The sequence below is a fragment of the Cryptotermes secundus genome, unplaced genomic scaffold (assembly GCF_002891405.2).
Source record: "Cryptotermes secundus unplaced genomic scaffold, Csec_1.0 scaffold234, whole genome shotgun sequence".
NCBI lineage: Eukaryota > Metazoa > Arthropoda > Insecta > Blattodea > Kalotermitidae > Cryptotermes > Cryptotermes secundus.
The window spans coordinates 420,277-435,750 of record NW_019725843.1 but is presented as its reverse complement, the minus strand read 5'-3'; the positions used below and the strand labels follow the sequence as shown (position 1 = coordinate 435,750).

Genomic DNA, 15,474 nt, shown 5'->3' with positions numbered 1-15,474 from the left:
CAAATATCACTTGTTGCTCCATATTTTTTTTTTCGACAGTGAGGGCGAGAGAGCGTGTGAACCTAATAAAGAAATTAATTAAAAGCAGAATTAAGAAAGGAAGATAAAAAATTTTGATCTGTACCTAAGGGGGCTACACGGTAGCGTAGTTGGTTGAGGCATTATGCTACAAGCCGGAAGGTTGCGGGATCGAATCCCGATGAGATGGATTTTTTCAATTTACCTAAGCTTTCCAGGCACACCTGGCCCTATGGTCGACTCAGCCTCTAACAAATGAGTACTAGGAATATTCCTGGGGGTAAAGAGCGGCCGGCACGTAAGGCTGACAACCTTACCGCCATCTATGAGCCGATTGTCTATATGATTTTGGAGCCTCGACGTCCCACAACCCTATGGGCCTTCACGGCCTTGTACAGGGATACCTTCACTTACTTTACCTAATAGCGGCCTCCGTAGTCTAGGGGTAACGTTCCCACCTCGTGACTCAAGGTACGCAGGTTCGAACACGGCGGAGGTCGTGGAATTTTTAAGGGCGGAAAAATTCAGGGAACAAGTCCTCCGGGAGGGACTTTAAGCCGTGGGTCCCGTGTCGTAGCTTTACGACACGTAAAAGAACCTCATGTCTCCGAAGGAGGCCACTGAGCAAAATTCAGGACATTTCCCGCCCAACAGTAGTCTCTAAGGCCTCTGATAGAGGGGGAAGCTTTAAAGATACCGATAAGCCAGTAGAGGCCGAACTCGCTGGCTCGGTTGGGACTGATGGTACGCACCAGTATCGGTAGGGTATAGAGACTGGTAGAATATCATACAGGGAAGCTCAATGGACCAATACTGGTCTAAGTGCATGGGGAAACCCACCCTCTCCAATAACTAACTAACTAACTAACTAACTAACTAACTAGGTGTCCAGTAACGGAATTTTGTAATGGCGCAGACAAATCTTCCGATCACTGGACCCTTTCTCATCACAGTGCACGAAATGTTCTGTAGTGCTGACTATTTCACTTAGTTTACACGTATCATCACACTATGGCAATGACATTTATTTAGAAATGTCTTTATAATGTAAGAAACATATTTTAACACCAGCTTAGGAAATCCAGCGATCAATAATATATGTTAACATTGTTACTGGGGCACGTGGTAGTTGAGCTAAGTTGGTTGAGGCACTATACTATAAGCCGGAAGGTCACGGGTTCGAATCCTGATGAGTTCATTAGATTTTTCAATTGACCTAATCCTTCCAGCCGCACTATGGCCCTGGGGAAGACTCAATCTCTAACAGAAATGAGTAGCAGGAATCTCCCTGCGGGTAAAGGGCGGCCAGCTCAAGGCTGACAACCCAACCGCCATCTGTGTCTAAAAAATGTGGGAGCCTCAATGTCTCACAAACCTATGGGTGTTCACGGCCTGTTACACGGATATCTTTAACTTTTACCTAACATTAGTAATTGCGATCTGAGGTTTTCAAGGAGGTGAGGAATTAGAGTATTTTCTTGTCGGTTGCGACAATGAGACCCTTAAGTGGTCACTAGCCATTCACTAGTAACTGCTGTTTCTCTGGCTCCACAGTTCTTGCGTTGAGCAAATATGCCACAATGTTAGTCATTTGAAGGGTATTATTTCGGGTAAGAAAGGATATTATTGTGACAAGTTCACTCCCCCTGTCTAAATAACACTTATGTTCCTGGAGAGAGTTCATGGTGCGAAATTTCATAATGAGAATCGCTATTTCCCATAGGCGCAATGTTACAGTTGTGGGATTTCGCTCACTGACGTATAAAAAATTACCTAAATAATTAAAGTCGCCAATTTTATGACATGAAACTGAACATAAAAGTAGGGGAAACAGATTATGATGCAATCATTGGAGACCATATTATGCTATAAAATATCAATAAAACTTGCTAAAACTTATCAATAACACCAACATTCTACACAAGACGCACAAGAGGGTAGAGCTTAGGGGGCCCATACACGTACGAGTCTGGCTCGGTTCGGGTTCCAATGAACCAAACTCGTACGTTTGTGGGTCGCCACGCTCATACGTGTGTGGTGAAATTAATCCGAGCCCAGCTCCTCGCCGAGCCGCACTCGCGAACCAGACTCGTACGTGTATGGGCCGCCTTAAGGTGATCTAATTAGCACTCAGTTCGTTGGTTTCCGTTTTTTTCTCATTCTCTGATTTTTCGGAAAGAAATTTTGGTTGAACGAATTCGATGTTCATACCCAATGCATGTTTCTCTATATATAAGAAGTTTTGGGAAGAACTAATCGCCAACTATCTTGGATACGATATGGGCCGAATAGAAAATGACGCATCCAACAATCCTACTGTTGCGTGCGTATTCGTTGCCGCAGTAGCGCTTTTACCGAGCCGTTGCCTAGAAACGTTAAGGGGACATACATATACAGACGCGCAGCATGATCGGAAGTGTTTATGAAGTACGTCAGGTGTCGTGATGTACATACCAGGTTTCATAAAGATTAGTTCAGGCGTTCGAAAGTTGTTAGAGGGGATTCAAAAACATATAGACAACATGGAGATCGCATAAGCCTACTCTGATTTCTTCAAAATAAGGATAGTTGGCTAAAAAGTTCGTATGACTGAAATTTCTTATTGTGAATCTATGTAGAGTGATAACTATCTTTATTAATACTACACTTTTCAAACATTTAAACATAAATAATTGCTTAATTTACTATCGATTTTACCGGAAATGTTTTCAGAAGTCGAACAATCGTTTGTGAATACTTTTCAAACTTCAGCCCAAAATAAAACGACCGTGGAATAATTTAACTACTGTCCCAGCATTCTGTTAGAATGACTGAGGAAAACAACGACAAAATCAGTACAGCCGGTGTTCTAACCGAGATTCTAACCAGAAACTTCTGCAAGTTAGAAATGTTACCGCTGGAGCCACTGATTATTAATATCTGCGATAGATGTTAGTGGACCGCCTCTGTGGTCAAGTGGTAAGAGTTCCTGGCTATAGATCCAGAGATCCGGGTTCGATTTCTGGCGCTAGCAGATTCTCTGAGAAGTAGTGGGTCTGGAGCGGGGTCCATTTAGCCTCGTGAGGATAATTGAGGAGCTATTTCAAGGTCTAGGAACCCTAAATTAATGGCCCTAGGGATTCGATGCGCTAACCATGCGACACCCTCTGTCCGCTGAAGTTGGCACTAACTTCGCCGACAAGCGGCGGTCGCTCGGTCGGTATAGTTCGCTTGCGGATTAAAACCACGGAGTTTGTTTGTTTAGTTTGATAGATGGTGAGTAGTCGCCTTCTATTGCCGAGGGTTTTTGTTCCACAGGAAAAGTTCCTCCGTTGCCCATTGGATAAGGTGCTGGGTGGGCTTCAAAATTGATCTGGACACAGTTGAGAAAAGAAAAATTCTTGTCCTTATCGAAGTGCGAACCCTTGTCGTCCAGCCTGAGCACCATGCAGGTTGATGTAAAGTGTTCAAATTCCTGGCAAGAGGGGAAGCATAGTTCCAAGCATTATCGAAGTACCATATAGAGGCAGTGATCAGTTTCACGCTCTGAATCACTTTAACCTTAAAGAAAGCAGCCCCACAATCCATTAATTATGATGATGAATCAGTCAGCTGGCTGCGGTGAATAAAACAATTCCGGTAACGCCATAGAGACAACATGACCTTTCGGATCGACGAACAAGACAATCAAAAAGCGGCAGAAGCAGGCGGTAAGATAAACCGAAACGAAACTCCATAACCCAAAAGCAAGCCAGTCTTTTGCGGACAAGTTTTATGGGCCCTACATATCAATGTAACTTTTTTAACCTACTTTACTTATTTTGAAAAAAAAAAAGAATAAAAGATGACTTATGTGATCAGCTTGCTGTATGCGTGTATGTTTATCCCCTTCATTAACGTTTGAATGGCTGAACCGATCTTTATGAAACTTGGTATGTACGACATCTGACCCCATCTCAACGGCGTACTTCATAAATCCCTCCGTTCAGTCTGCGCGTCTTCATGTGTATCCCTTTAAAGTTGCTAGGCAACGGCTCGGTAAGAACGCTACCGTGAAAACGAATACACACGTCACAATAGAAAGATTTATGGACGAGCCGTTTTCTATGCGAGCCGTGTCATATCAAAGGAAAGTAGAATATTAGTTCTCCTAAGAACTTCTTGTTTATGTTTTATGTAGACTTTCTACAGTTTGCGTTACCGTCCGAGTCTTGGTGTTGCAATTGGCGCACCCCTAGCATCGGTTACACAAGAGGGCAACATAACACTCGAAGAACTATGCTGGGTTTAAGAGCCATGGCGCCACACAGGCAACGGCCCCATCCCCACTACCGGGGGTGCCCAGCAAGACTGTTTGTCCTTGTTAGTAACTGGCTGAGAAGTTTCACAAATATTCCACAGTTACTTCGCAGAATTAAATTAACTGATTATACGAAATTAGACGTTTTCACAGCGGTGAACAAATGAAGATCAGTTCTTATGGATGTATGGCTCTACATTCAGGGAAAATTTTTCTTTTGGGTAGTCAAGGTCATCAGAAGATGCATGGTCACGCTGGTTTCTCGCTTGCGGATTGTTCTACGCTGAAGATGGAAGCGATACGTTCCTTCGAAACGTCGGTTCACAAAATATCTACAAGACGCCACATCCAAGAAGACGGTTATCTTCTGTGATTAACATCATACATTCAATCGTAAACTGTGCCCTTTAATAATGTACTGTACTTCACAAATCCGGATCAAAATACTCTCAACATTCACAAAATAGACACGTTACACTGAAACAAAAGACTGCTCGCTACCTACTACATAACTTATGTCAATACAACGTTTTAACGTTTGAGAATTCGTCTACATATCCCGAAATTGAGTAATTTCGGAGTTCTCATCTCAATATTATGCCACGTTATATATATAGTCACACAAAGGGTAGATAACTCGTTTATTGGGAGTACAACATCTTAAAAGAGACGAGTTTCACCTACAAGTTATAACTTTCCTCCCCAACTTCTTTTACGGAGAATCAAATCTTACATGCAAATGCAGGTTTCTTTATTACTTTATGCACACTATAAAATTGTCCTGACGTCTAATTAATGCTTGTCAGTTTTATTTGACAGCCATGAAACTAATTATGAGACGAAAACTTCGGTATCGTCACTGTAGGTCGGAACACTGCGCAATTATTAGCCACTTGAGTCGTCTGCAATTAGGGGCCGTGTATCCGGCGCAGAAAGAGAAGTCCCAGTGTTCTGAGGTGGGGTACACTCTGATCTGGCTAGTGCTGATCAGCGCAAGAACTTCCCTGAACCTATAAGTGACACGACCAAAACATATGGGTTTCTACGTTACACCAATCCAGTGCTTTAGTATGCAGACTCTATATAGCGAATTAATATAAATTATTTTGTATTTGTTTTGAGCATAATGTCCCTTATTCTGTGTCTAGGTGTTTTATTCATATACGCAAAACATTCACTTAGAAAATTCAGGAATTACCGTGTTATATAATTTTACAATAAACTTTACACATACAGGACTATTCTAAATTAGTGTCGGGGTTTCCGTGGCCTATAATTTTCAAACCGGAAAGAATAAAACAAAACTGTTTACGCAATAGGAGACTGTAACTCAAAAAGTGTTACTAAATACAGAATAAAAACTGGAGAATGCTAAACATCTTGAACATGCGCGCCTTTCATAGCATGCAAAGTTTCAAAATTATAGGCCACGGAAAATTTAACACTAATTTAGAATCATCCTGTATATATACATACAATGTACACACATGCAATACATGCAAATCGGAGCTTAATATCACCGCCTAATCCACGTTTCCAAGGAAGTTCACGACATTTTTCGACCACACAGGGCCATCATCAGGGATGTATGATACACGAAAATTGTTATAACTGTGTTGTGGTACTATATAGCCCGTGAGGGTTATACGTCCGAAATTTTATTATCATAAATATAAAGTTTGTTTCTGATAAAATAACTTTAAATTAAAAAATAATGCGAAAATAATTTAAAATCATGTGTTGTGTCTTACTGTTCTTATATTTTTCTGTTTTTCTCAGCGATGTGTATTTCGTGGATGGTATCTGGGTTACATATGCCATGGCGGTCCGTGTGTGTGGACTACCACATTACACTGAATTTGTTTTCTGTTTGGTCCCATCCAAAAAAAAGCATTCAATATATTTGATTCAAGTGTAATCACAATGAATCTTGCAAAATAAGCAAATAAATGGAGCAGAATTCTTCTTGAGCAGCTGACAGTCTCTCATCCAGTCTTTTATGGAACCCGAAGGTTCATTACCATGTTCACAGAGCCCGCCACTTGTCTCTACCTTCAGCCAATCACTTCACACAAGATTAGGGGTTCTGACTGTGGTTACTGTGACGTTGCCTGGATGTAACATCATTTAACTTGATAGATACTTTTCTACCAAACTAGATATTCAAATTATCTTTTCGGTTCAGTTTTCTAACTACGTTTTTGTAACAAGTCCGTCAATCAGTCATCATACAAGCCTTGCTCAACTCAATCTGCTCGCTTACAGTATTCGTTACGTAACAATACTCTTAGTAACGATATTGCATAGCATCAGATTGTGGTGTATTGGAAAGGATTTGGAAGCAAACGGTAGTAGTCTAATAGAGGTACTAACCTGACAATTGCTTGGAGGGATTGAACCTCAGTCAAGATAACCGTTGTCCGATACGGATTATCCTACAATTTCACAGAGAAGTAGAGGTTATGAAGCTTCTCATCACGCAATTTTCTCCTGCCTCTTGCTGCATCTGTCTTGAATCAAAATATTCTACTCAGCACACGTATAAGGAATTAGTTTTGGAAAAACAGTGCGCTTCAAAATAAAATACATCTTTTCATTCCTGTTATAGATATACTGTGTGATAATATGCTATTTTCTTCTGACACAGGATTAAAATGAGTTGTCTCAATGAATAAGGCTTTCCGTTCCTGCCACCTGGACTAATGAATGAATGTATGAGGGGTGGGCCATAATAATCCGGCCCCTTGAACCGCGACCTTCAAAGATCTGTTGTGCTTCCCCTTTGGATTAACCCTTTATTAATCCTACACTTCGAATGAAATGTAGGGCTTTATTTGTGGGGGCGTCATAATAGTCACTTGGTTCCATAAAGAACAGGCCCAGGTGACGAAATCTTAAATGAGCTATGGCTTCACAATCACATAGGATATGTGTGGCTGATTCATCTTTTTCTTGGTACCTTTCACAAGTTGCGTCATCTGCCAGTCCCAGTTTGAAAATGTGTCCTTTTAGGTGGCAGTGTCCTCTAAATAATCCTATCATCCATCTTAATTGTTCTCTGTTTAATTTCAACAGATCCTTCGTAACTTCTGGTAGAGATCCCTGGCATAAGTCCCTTTGCCTGTCTGAGTCCAGTTAGGGATTCCCGGTGTTTTTGTGATTTCTGTTAGTCCAGTCCCTGATGGCTTTCTTGGCAACTCCAATTGAGATATCGCAAGCTGGTTCAGGTCCTCTGAACCGATGTTCAGCTGATCTGCCTTTCATTACCAACAATACTCTCATGACCTGAACTCTGTTATGTTTGCCCAGTTGTATGTAGGACTGGAGCCAGTCCCAGGCCAGTTCTGATGTTGCAACCTGGACTACATGAATGGCTTCACAATTTGGTGCCAGGTGGTAAAGTGTCTGCGTCATAAGCAAGACAATTTATGGCAAGTGTCAGTGTCATTATCCATCTCTCTGGAAGCCTGGAAAGGCATTTAAGTTTAGTACGAGGGCAATCAGATGAAAGGGGAACACGTGTTCCCAAATTTTGCGGTAACATACAACTGAAACACACTAGGCTATATGTAACTACCTGGACTCGCTTAATTTTCTGCTAAAATACGATCCATTCACCTTTCCTGCCAAGATTTGCAAATCTTCAAATCTTTTAATAAAGAAGTTAACATATTTGCATGTTTGCAGTACAACTTTGTACGATGTGCGGAATGTCGGTTTAAATGATTTATCTGCCTCAGGTTGATCTGACAGATTTGGGAAGTACTCGTATCTACTCTACAAGGCTAAGGGAAGCTCACCAGGTAAATTAAACTCATATTTCATCCGTCTGTTCTACTGTTCTCAAGCAATAACTCTGCAACGAATGGGTGAATTTTGATTAAATTTGGCACACAGAATCAAAATTCAATCGGAGAAATTTGATGAGATTGTTGTTTTACATATTATTCGTTTTTCAGCATACATGTACAAAAAAGTGATTGAAAGTGGTAGTTACTAATGAGATTATTACAACATTAACGTCTTTCTCATTCGGAATGTTTCAGAGATAATCGTCATGTAGAACCCCTTACATAAACACGTTAGAAACGCGTCTGTACACTACAAACAACGTGATTTGTTATCCTGCTTTATGTCTCATTAAAACAATCTTTGGCAACACTAAAATGTTACTGCATCAGCGAGACAAACGTGTTTCTGTCTGACAAGCATGCCACTTTCTATTGAACAAATAATTCCTCTGACTCGTTTGCCGTATGTAAGTGGCTAATATATTCTACACGAGACAAATATCAAAGACACAGTCAGACACTACTCTATTTCACGTAGAATTCACTTTATTTCAAGCATTAATTTATTAGAGGAAATTAAAATTATCTCCATGCCTTAACATCTACTAATACTTCCACCACCACAACCACTATATCACTACTGCTACTACTACTACTACTACTACTACTACTACTACTACTACTACTACTACTACTACTACTACTACGACACCAGATGGCTCAGTTAATGTTCAGACTAGGCTACTGGTTGTAAAACAAAAAAAAAAATGCGAACTTTCCCAAACCTTAATTTATGTGCGTATCTATTTATCTATCTATGATTCTACATCTCTTTGTTGGACCTTAGCCGTTTTCAGCTTCTTAATCTTTTTAAACAGTCGGTAGGACTCCTCGGACGGGGTCTCAACAAGTCGCAAGGCCGCTACCTACACACAGAACAGCACGAAAACCGAATAAACGTACACATACATCCACACCTTGAGTGAGATTCGAACCCAAGATCCCAGTGTTCAAGCGAGTGAAGACAGTTCATGCCTTAGACCGCGCGGCCACTGTGACCGGCAATGTATAGGTCTAGCAGGAACATTTGCCTGATATCCAGATTATCCTGATGTCTATGTTATATGAACAGTGATGATGACAATAAATACCGGAAAGTTTCCCAAGGAAATACACCAATACTTAGAAAACACGCGGCTACGTATTTCCAGACACCTGAGTTCGGTTTCAGGGGAGAATTGGCAAGGCAGTGAATTCTTCGGAAGTTTTAAAAATCATTTCAACTCTTTATCGATTAAATTGCGAACAGTACTCGTATATATATAAATTTACGTTAATTGTATTATCAACGCTAATATTTAATTTTACATGATATTGCGAAGTGATGTAAGAAATTAGACAGAAGTGCGGAAACAAGAGTATGTAACAATGCAATCATTTCCGCTTCATACAGCATGGCAAATGCTGAGATCGAACACTGGTGCTGCACGTACATGTATATGTTGACAAAGTAATAATAATACTCAAAGACAATCACAATGTGNCGTATTTCCCCATTAAACAATGAAGTGGATGCCAATGGTAGCTATCCAATGCGTAAAATATTATGAAACGTTTGTTCAGGTAATTTCTACGAACAATTTAACTTTTCCCTTGTTATGAGAGAAATATATCATTTTAAATCCGGCCTTTATTCTTGCATCTTTTGTAGTGATATGCAATGCCAATGAAAAGAATCATGTGTCGCAATCTCTTGGCACAAGCAATTAACCACTTGCAGTTTCATACAACTGTTTTATTCGTTGCCGTGGAAATGCACGTATATCAAAGTTCTTCCTAATGAAAACTAAGGACACGAACAGTGAAAACAGAACATAGATATTAATCTGTATTTAACCTCTTAAGGATTAAATTTGTTCTAAATAATATATAGACATTCAGTCCGTACATCACAGGAAATATACTAGCTCTCCGCTAATGCTGTTTAGAGAAACAGTCCCTCTTTATTGTGAGAACCATACGGAACACACAGATACACTCTGTGGCCAGAATTCAGAGTTTTAGTATCTCAGAGCAGATGGTACGTATAGTAATCACTGAGATTTAAATGGTTCTCAGCTTGACAGTTACAAATAACAAGCATAACGACGATTTAAAATTTTTCAGACGGTGTAAACCAGTACTTAGGAAAAGATACACATAAAGACTGATCACTACTTCTTATATTTTGTAATTTACTGCTCTCCATAAATGAAAGGAAACAAAGGTAAGCGGAAATATTTAGTTTTTCTATTAACATTTTTTCCTCAGTTCTAATGAGAATAACATGAGTCAGCACTCATTCGATTTGCAAATTGTGGATAACTCACCGTCAATGAAGAGCGTCCTTGGCATATACAGCGTCTTCTTAGGATCCAGGATTCAGCACCGGAAAAAACGCCCCACGAGGGGCCTTGGACAGAAGGGGCTTCTCAAAAACCACACCAACTTTCCTAAAAACAAATACAATTTACTTCTTGCGAACAGTATAACTTTTAGGGTGACATAGCGGCGACTATAAAAAGCAGGCATTAAGGATTGAAACTGCATGTAGTTTGGAGAAAACCCGACGTTTCGGAGGGAACATATAGGCTCCATCTTCTGGGTCAGAAAAGAAGGCAAGCATGAGATATGCTCAAGCAGGAGGCATACTAAGAGAACCGTATAAAGGAGAACCAAGCTTATCCAAAATGAGATCGAAGATAAAGTTTGAATTATTCCTCTACGCTGAACAAGCTGTAGATATGTTCCCCGAAACGTCAGGCTGTACCTGAATCACACGGCATCGCAACTCAGAGGACCGTACTCATTAAAGAATAATTGTTTAACTGAACACGTTTTGCGAATTACCACACCTCACCAACAGAACTTTCTGTAAGTTAAACAAAGTATCATACGTTGAGTAAGCAACAATAAAGTTGTCCCTGTGCTTAACTAATTAAGCACTACGCCATGAAAGCGTATGCAGGAGTGGATGTATAGATCCACATTTTCTTGAACTCGGTACTAGCCGGAGGTAAGTGGTCAGCTTAATGCTCCGACCGCTTTACCCCGGGGAAAGGACTCCAGGTATCCATTGGGTAGTAGGTTGGGTGGACCTCAGAGTCGGTCCGGACGACGTGGAGAGGAGAAAATTCTTGTCCACACCGGAACTCAAACTCCGACCCTTCGATCGTCCAGCCCGTAGCCAGTCGCTATACCGACTGAGCTATCCCGCATCCTCTGAGTAAGCAACCGTAAAGGATGAAAGTCGTATTATCCAACGAGTAATCCACTATGGGGACATCGGTTTCCAGAGTACGTTGAAAATACCTACATAATCTAGAATTTTTTTTTAATTATGACGTACCGATCTGCATCATTATTTGGTGATGAAGCAACCACAGAGAAGTTTTGTACATATATTATTCAATATATAATGCAACTCGGTTTTTGGAACACAACAAAGCCTGGCCTCTGCTTGCCCACAGAAATGTGCCGAAGATCGTTTTTGAAATAGCTGACGAGAGTTCATTCTCCCTCCTCACCCCGCAATATTATGTTTCTAAAAGAACATCATAAACTGAAGTTAAAATTAACGTGCATTTTGTGAACAATACTTGGTGAAATTTACCAGTGGGTTGTTGTTAGTCTCGCTTTCTCCCCTTGCGAAATAGAAAAAGCAACCACTCCCAACAACTTGATGTGGGGTGGCGAGAAGAGGTTAAGAGAGAGACGTTGGGAGCGAGGAAAGAGATGGAGGGAGATTCAGGAGGAAAAAGGGGGTGGGGTGCTTTTAGTAGAAGTGAGATAGATGTATTCATTTTGAATCCGTGTAAGAGAGTGAGCGGATAGAAAGCCACTCAAATGCTTTTAGAGCGAATGAGTTTTATCCTGTAGTCAATAGCATGAGGCACTCTGCCTATAGCTGGGTCAGTTGTTCCAGTGATTCCAGTGAAAGCACTCAGGCCTCCTCGTGTTCTTACCAACATTTCGTAAGATTTCCCATACTTCAGAGATGAAACGCAGGAACTCAGCAGTAACCTGTCTCCAGAAAAGAATTATAATCCGAAATGTGACGCCGTGTAGTCTGATAAAAGTTTACTGACGTTTCGGAGACCCTACATCTTCAAGTTCTATGAGTAACCCAAGCTATGAGAACGTACTGCATTCATATTCGGGATTGAAGACTATGGCAAGCGAACTCTGTTTCGCTGTTCGACCTTGAAGACGGAGGCAGTACAATGTTATAAGGTAAATGTATCCGTGTAACAGGCCGTGGAGGCCCATAGGGTTGTGAGAAGTTGAGGTTCCCACATTTTCTAGACAATCGGATCACGGATGGCGGTGAGGTTGTGAGTCTTACGCGCCGGCCGCGCTTTACTCCAAAGGAGATTCCTGGTACTCATTTATGTTAAAAGCTGAGACGACCCCAGGACCATAGTGCGGCTGGAAGGATTAGGTAAATTAAAAAATTGACCTCATCGGGATTCGATCCCGCGACCTTCCGGCTTGTAGCATAGTACCTCAAGCAACTACGCTACCGCTTGTCCCAACTATATTGGAGGACAATATTAAAATGAGTCTTAAGTCAGTAGGAAGTTAGGGTGAGGACGGGGCCTACTTGCCTTAGTGTAAGGACAAGTGGCGAGTCCTTATGGTCATGGCAATGAGTAATATAAAAGTCGACGAACATCGTCACCGCCTGAACTACAATCAGCTCTTAAGAAAAAGCAGTTCATCACCCTCCCCATCAATTTGATTTGAAGAGTATGGACTTCTGTGTTGTAACGCCTTGTATTTCGGAGACAGCCTGACGTTTCGGTGGAACATATCTCCTCCAATTACATGGTCGAATAATGCTAATCTCAGCTTTGGCGCCTGCTTCTGTTGGTTTCTTGCTTGGATTACTTTTAGACCCTAAAGATGGAGGCGGTATTCTCCTGCGAAACGTCTTGCTCTATCCAAAATATATGGCGTTACAACACAAAACACTGTACTCTGCATTATCACCGTTCGGACAGTGACGTGGCAAGTCCAGTATTTGAGAATACCACTTGCTAACGGCTGCAGCAGAGTGGGTGTTTCCCACCTCCTCACCTGTGGATGGAAACAGATCCAGTTCCCGAAACGTTCTGGTATTTATAATACCGGACGATGGACGAAGTCTAAAAACCCTGTAATCCTAAGGATCACATCCTTCTGAATCACGCATCTTTGTCTCTGTACCGTAAGATATACGGGGGGGGTTCAGTTTACTAGTAGTGACATAATGCCACAAGATGCTACTAATATGGGATTACCAGTTCCTGCTTATTAATAATACCAACATGACGACATGAAATATTCTTAGGTAGCAATGAAAATAACGCAATTTAAAGTGGGTTCAAGATATGAAGAACGGAGTGAAGCTGCAATATCAATCTATTACGAAGCCACAAAGTTCCACTCCCTTATGACGTGTTACTTTGTACGGGGATACAGGGGTTAGGGTTGACTCGTGAAGATATTACAAGCACGGGACAAAAGAGAAGGGAATATTAAAATTACCCCTGCTCAAATGTATTGAGAATAACTTGGAATGGACCTGCAGAAAACCAGGAAATATTTGAAGAATGCCGTGTTCTGGGATGTGGCGCCGTGTAGATCGTGTGTCAACCGACGTTTCGGAGGAACATATCGCCTCCATTTTTAGGGTACAAAATCCGCAAGCTAGGAACCAGCATGAGCAGGTACTGGGGGCTCTTCCCCAGGGATAAAGCAGCCTAGACGTGAAGCTGACGACTGACCTCCATCTAGTTCCGAGATCAAGAGATCGTGTGTCAACCGACGTTTCGGAGGAACATGTCGCCTCCATTTTTAGGGTACAAAATCCGCAAGCTAGGAACCAGCATGAGCAGGTACTGGGGGCTCTTCCCCAGGGATAAAGCAGCCTAGACGTGAAGCTGACGACTGACCTCCATCTAGTTCCGAGATCAAGAATGGTAGAGCTGTACCCTCACTCTCTCATGTCATGGTTCGGTGCGTAATTAAGTAAGCACAGAGGCAACTTTACCTTACTGAAGATACAATAAGTGCTTGCACGTCAATTGCTTCATTTTCATGCTTACGTACTCTGCTGAACTTCACTGAAACGGAATTCGATTAGGATGACAAATGGATCAATTTCTTTTTAAAGGAAAAATTGTCCCTGTGCTTAACTAATTAAACACTACGCCATGAAGGCGTATGGGGGAGAGGATGTATAGAGCCACGTACTCTAGACCTTGGCAGTAGTTGGAGGTGAGTGATGAGCTTCACGCTCCGGCAGCTTTATCCCCGGGGAAAGGATCCATAATAGGAGGCTGGGCGAGCTTCAGAACCGGTCTGGATGACGAGGAGAGGATAAAATTCTTGCCCTTATTGGGACTCGAACTCCCATCCCCCCCGTAGCCAGTCGCTATATTATTATTTGTTCATGAAGTCAATGACGAGAACCACTACAGAGTTGCTGTGGACATGAATATTTGCACATGCTCTAGACATGATGGCAGGGCAAGGAGGCCGCCAATAGTAACTAATGCAAGCTAAGTGGGGGGACTCTTTCCAGAGATTGCTTTGGCACCGTTAAATATTTCATGTGATAGCAGCTGAAGTCTTCTGCTACTACTGTTACTCTGTACATAATAAAGCTATACAGACTTAAAACACATCTCCTCACAGACCGGAGTTTTATGCAGTGCCAAAACTCCACTCTCCCCTCTTGATCTCACCCACTGAGTTGGACACGGTCAAAATAACTCAGTTGTAATGTGTGTAATGGAAACACAAGAGAGAAGACACACACAGAAATGTTTTCTGTTAATATTTGCGCTCCCCTTCAAAGTATCTAAGGTTTTAAGTGGTATATTTTGTTTCAACATAATGTGTACATGTAACATGCTCAAAAGACACCGCCCCGCTTTTAGTGTGTCTGAACTTCAGACTTCTAAACAACGTGTATTAACCTAAGTAGGGGGATTCGGACGGTGAGCTTGTAAGCTTGCGTTGCATGTTTCCCTGCAACTTACTCGCCAATCTCTGAGCCCACTGTTTTAAGAGGGATATGAGGGCTGGGTACTCCAACGCAGGATTCTTAACTTAAGACACAGGGCTTAGAGTCCTCATAGCAGTGAGATACTATGACACGAAACATGTGAAATGTATGCGTTTGTGTGCGTGTGTGTGTATGTATTGTGACATGTAGACCCGTTGCTGGGCATCGACTCAGTAAACATATTACCGCGACAACGAATACGCAGGCAACAATCGGACAATTTACTTTGCTACGCAACGCGCTGTAAATACAACAATAGAGGAAGAAGTGTTTTGTATGTGTTTCGCATATAT

General features: G+C 41.6%; 1 protein-coding gene across 3 annotated transcripts in view; it reads right to left on the bottom strand.

Moving 5' to 3' along the window:
* Positions 1–15,474, bottom strand: part of LOC111863650 (LIM/homeobox protein Lhx3) — a 507,864-nt gene that overhangs the window by 225,481 nt on the left and 266,909 nt on the right. For all 3 annotated transcript variants that reach the window (XM_033751147.1, XM_023850149.2, XM_023850148.2), the window contains one exon: positions 10,458–10,580. The gene's annotated coding sequence lies outside the window, so the exon portion shown is untranslated. The remainder of the gene's footprint in view (positions 1–10,457; positions 10,581–15,474) is intronic.